At 43.8% G+C, this 5,478-nt stretch overlaps 1 non-coding gene across 1 annotated transcript; it reads right to left on the bottom strand.

Moving 5' to 3' along the window:
- Positions 1-1,518: 1,518 nt before the first annotated feature.
- LOC138985025 (U11 spliceosomal RNA) lies at positions 1,519-1,651 on the bottom strand. Its single transcript, XR_011462261.1, has one exon. It is a non-coding gene; the product is annotated as a U11 spliceosomal RNA (small nuclear RNA).
- Positions 1,652-5,478: the final 3,827 nt, after the last annotated feature.

Here is a 5,478-nt window from a genome sequence, read left to right as displayed (position 1 = left end):
TGTGTTGGGGGCCTTTCAGAGCTTCTGTTTTCTCATTCATTAAGTGAGCAAAACAATACAACCAGCCCTCTGTTATCCCTGGGTTTTGCATCCACAGATTCAACCAACCACCGATTAAAAAAACAGAAGAAACCCCATAAAGTTCCAAAAGGCAAAACTTAATTTTGCTGCCCGCCTGCAGCTATTTTACACGCATTTACCTTGTTTTAGGTATTGTAAGTAATCTAGAAGTGATTTTAAATATACCTGGAGGATGTGCAGAGGTTATATGCAAGTATGGTAAAGAATCAGCCTGCCAAGGCAGGAGACACAGATTCCATCCCTGGTTGGGGAAGATCCCCTCCCTGGAGGAGGAAATGGCAACCCACTCCAGTCTTCTTGCCTGGAGAATTCCATGGATAGAAGAGCCTGGCGGACTACAGTCCGTGGGGTTGCAAAGAGTTGGAGACGACTGAGTACGCAGGCACACACTGCCTTTTTATATACAGTACTTGAACATCTGCGGATTTTGTGTATCCAAGGGGGGATCCTGGATCCAACTATCCTACTCCCCACCTGTGCGCTGATTTGGAGTGCGCTACAGTGTGCTTAGTGGCTCGTATCCGACTCTTTGAGACCCATGAACTGCAGCCCGCCAGGCTCCTCTGTCCATGGGGACTCTCCAGGCAAGAATACTGGAGTGGGTTGCCATGCCCTCCTCCAGATCATCTTCCCAACCCGGGGGTCGAACCCAGGTCTCCGGCATTGCAGGCAGATTCTTTACGTCTGGGCCTCCAGGGGTTTGGAGGGACCATCCTGTATTGCAGAACACTTACAAATTTGTTGTTAGAACGAATGGAATGAATCCTTGTAGCAAAACCTCGCTTTCTTTTTTTCGGTCGCACAAGGCAGCATGCAGGATCCTAGTTCCCGGACCACCTGCGCCCCCTACAGCGGCAGCTCTGCATATAAAACATTGGACTGCCAGAGAAATTCCTTAATGTCCTCTTAAACATAATATAACATATGAGATGAATTTTTTGAAGGTTTTACACTTTTGTGTCTCTTAATGAGCTGCTCTGCGAAAACGTTATCAACAGTAAGAGTGCTACTTACCTGGTGTTTTGAAGTAGTGATTCTTTTCAAAGGGCATAAATTACAGGAAGAATATAAACACAAACTTAGAAACCGATAATGTATACATGTAGTAAGAAAAATATTTTTACAAAATTAGCTTTGTATTATGATTCCGTTAACCTGGTAAGCAACCAACCAAGAAAAGTGTGAACATCTCTTACGGCTGCGTGGTCTAGCGGAAAAATACGCCAACACGCCATTTACTCTTCCTAACTCACGAAAGGGAAAAAAACGTAATCAAAACTGCTTCGCTCCACATATCTTTCTGCTTAAAAATTTAAAGTTTTCGAAAACCGAGTTACGAAACATCCACAGACACACACACACAAAAGGCAAAAACCTCTCATATCAAGGAATATTACAAGGACTAACTTCAAGTTCTGTTTTATAAACATCATAAGCGGGGGCGCCAGGACCAACGATCACCAGCTGCCCTATTACCAAAAATTATGCTTCCGAAATCTCTTGATGTCGATTCCGCACGTAGAGCAAACGAGCTGCCCTACGTGTGCCACTCACGACAGAAGCCCTTTTTGCCTTTCCGGCTTCCAAAGCAGGGTGGCAGTGTCGGCAAATCCCTTTTATGGTAAAGGTGAAAATAAAGTCGATGCAGTTTTCCATTCAGAGTTCCCAAAGTTGAAGGTGTAACGGCAGACCCTTCTGAAAGGGAGAGAAGTCTTCATAAGGAGACTCTATCATCTGTCTTTGGATTTTTATTTAAAATAAAAGCAGAGGCTTGAGTCGTATGCAAATAGGCGCGGTGCTTGCTGGGAAGGTGCCTGCGGGTGCTCAGGGAGGCGTAGGGGAGGGGTTTGTAGGAAGGAGCGCGATTCTCCACTGCGCGGGAGCTGCGCTGCGAGACTGACTTTCCGGTAGATACACGTACCTATCTGGGGAAGACTCAAATCTCACCCTATTAAAATTGAAAATGCACAACTTGTGCTACTCCTAGGCGTTCACCCCGAAGCGGCCACACGAGCACTGGAGGGGTCGGATCACTGTAAGATCAAAACACTGGGAGCAATTTAACCTTCACCTATACAGCAACGAACAGCAGAATGTGGTGGGTTTATAGTGGAATGCCATCTGCTGCACTTCCAAGGAGTTAATTGGACATCAAAATACACAGATTGATAAAAGCAGTAGAATAAGGTACAACGTGATACCATTAACGTAAGAAAACAAACAAAAAATACTGTGCTTTATCAACAAATATTTAAAAACTGAGTGAAAAATGTGTTGAATAGGGTACCGCATGATATCACTGACGTAATAAAAAGCACATGTGTGCATACAAAACCCAGTGCTTTATTTTTTATGGCTACATATTTGTATTAATACATATTAATGATTAATGCTGGAAAGGAGTCTGGGTACAGACACACAAAACTTTAGATTTACTTATGTTTTGTTAAAAACCCATAACGATTATTTTATTATATATTTTGTTACTTGTGCAATTAAGACTATTTTAAAAATATAGTCCTGGCTTTCTGTAGTTTCTCTGACATTTCTTAAAGTTAGGTTTGCGTGCTAAGTTGCTTCAGTCTTTTCTGACTCTGCGACCCCATGGACTGCAGCCCGCCAGGCTCCTCTGTCCATGGGATTCTCCAGGCAAGGACACTTGAGTGGGTTGCCGTGCACTCCTCCAGGGTATCTTCCCCACCCAGGGATCGAACCCGGCTCTCTTGTGTCTCCTGTACTGCAGGCATATTCTTTACCGCTGAGCCACAGAGGGGGAGCCCTAAGGTTAGGTTCATTGAGGTATAATTTATATACAGTAAATTCACCTTTTTTATCATACAGTTCTATGCGTTTTAACAAACTCATACAGACATGAATCTGTTATCACAATCAGTATTTCTATCACCCCAAAAAGTTCCTTTGTCCCTTTTTCTAGTCAACCCCTCCTCCCATCTCCAATCCTGGCAACCTCTTTTCTGGCCCTGTAGTTTTGTGTTTTCCAGAAAGGCATAAAATTGGAATCATTCATGTATATTTCATTTTTAATATAAAAAAGAAATTGGAAAGAAATTGACATAGTACAGAAAAGTGAGAATTGATACTGTACAGAAATGTGAGAATTGTTTTCCCAAACTACTGTTAACAGTTTTGTGTTTATCTTGCCTCCTACCCAGAGTGGTGCAGTCACTGTGGAAAACAGTATAGAGGTTTCTCAAAAAACTAAAAATAGAACTATCATAAAACCCAGCAATTCCATTCCTGGGTATGTATCTGAAAAAAAAAAAAAACCAATAATTTGAAAAGATATATGCACCAAGATGTTCATAGCAGCATTATTTGCAATAGCCAAGATATGGAAGCAACTTAAGTGTCCATTAACAGATTAATGGATTATATATATATATATATACACACACTACCCAGCCATTAAAAAAAAGAATGAAATTTTACCATTTGCAGCAACTTGGATGAACTTGGAGGGCATTATGCTAAGTGAAATAAGTCAGAGAAAGACAAATATTGTATGATATCACTTATGTGGGGAATCTAAAAGATACAACAAACTAATGAATATAACAAAGAAGAAGCAGTTTCTTAGATTTAGAGGACAAACTAGTGGTTACTAATGGAGAAAGGGGAGGGTCAATATAGGGGTGAGGAAGTGGGCAGCACAAACTACTAGGTGTGAGAGAGGCTACCAGAATGTATCGCACAACACGGGAGATATATAGCCAATATTTTGTAATAACTGAATGAGTGTAACCTTTAAAACTGTATAAAAATAAAATTAAAAAGAATAATTAAGACCCAGAAAAAAAGTAAACTGGGTCTTAAAAGGACAGAGTGCAAAAACAAAAATGGAATGCCAGACCCTTAGGAGAATGAAGAGAGCAGTGGCAGAGAAATTAGACTAGTACCATAGCTTGGAGCCTAATGCTGCTGCTGCTGCTGCTGCTGCTGCTAAGTCGCTTCAGTCGTGTCCAACTTTGTGCGACCCCATAGACGGCAGCCCACCAGGCTCCCCCGTCCCTGGGATTCTCCAGGCAAGAACACTGGAGTGGGTTGCCATTTCCTTCTCCAATGCATGAAAATGAAAAGTGAAAGGGAAGTCGCTCAGTCGTGTGGAGCCTAATGCTGAAGCTGCCTGAAATCTGTGAATCTAGATCTGCGGCAGGGTTACCTGTGGATTGGGAATTTGGTGGGATGAGGATGGCAACATATAAAGACAGGGAGAGCAAGTTGCTGTACCATTCCTGGTGGGAGGCAGCTTTTCCTGCTGACAGTACTGCTGCTCACTAAGCTATCACAGCGCTTTGTACACTACTTTTTGTCTGTGGATTCTCGTCCATCTTAGTTTGGGGACCTGGGCTCTAGGAGGGATTCGGGCTGGAAGGCACTCCGGCTGGAATAAGGTCTTCTTTACAACTCTAGCATCTAGCAGGAATTCAGCAGTTCTCACCAAGCATTTGACATTTATTTGATAGATGAAGTAACCGAAAGCATCAGTTCTAATGATTAGACAGTTCAGGCTTCAGAGTGAGAATTCTGAGTTACAGTTGTGCCTCTGCACTTATTAGTTAGAATTTGGTTACTCTCTCACAGGTTTCCTTTATTTTCTTCTGGATGCGTCCCGCAGGACGCGGGATCTTACTTCCTCTACCAGGGATAGTACCCGCGTCCCTTGCAGTGGGAGCGCGGAGTCTTACCCACTGGACCACAAGGTAAGTCCCTCTCACAGGTTTCTTGAAATCGTTAAATGACTTAGCGACGGTTTATAAAAAGTTCCTGGTGGATAGTAAGCGCTCAATTGTTATTAACTGCCAAACCACAGCCATAAACCTTTCTTGTCCCAAGTTTCTCCGGTTGACATCCAATAATTAGCTATCTTTGGAGTGTTGGTCCCAGGAGATACTACTGTCCTCAATTCAGTTTCAGTTCAGTCGCTCAGTCGTGTCCGACTCTTTGCGACCCCATGGACTGAAGCACGCCAGGCCTCCCTGTCCATCACCAACTCCCGGAGTTTACTCAAACTCCTGTCCATTGAGTCGGTGATGGCATCCAACCATCTTATGCTCTGTCATCCCCTTCTCCTCCCGCCTGCAATTACTGTCCTCACAGCACGACAAAGATACCAACCAAAAATGCCGACCTCTACCGGTCTTGCTAGCAATATATACAACAAGCTATTTTGGTGAGAAACAACAAGGTCAGGGTTAGTAACGCCGGGATAGAAGGCGCAGAGCTAGCTCACACTACCAGTCAGTCACAAGCAGGAAAAACCCCAACTGCCAAAACCGAGCTACCCGGCAAGATCACCACCACGTGTCTGAAGGCAGTCCGCGCCTGCGCAACCAGGCGCGGGCCCGCCGGCCGGAAGAGCCGCGCGTTTCCGGGTTG

This window comes from Bos mutus, chromosome 2 (genome assembly GCF_027580195.1).
Source record: "Bos mutus isolate GX-2022 chromosome 2, NWIPB_WYAK_1.1, whole genome shotgun sequence".
In the NCBI taxonomy this organism is placed as follows: Eukaryota; Metazoa; Chordata; class Mammalia; order Artiodactyla; family Bovidae; genus Bos; species Bos mutus.
Note: the sequence above shows the minus strand (reverse complement) of the source record. Positions and strands in the feature narration are given on the sequence as shown.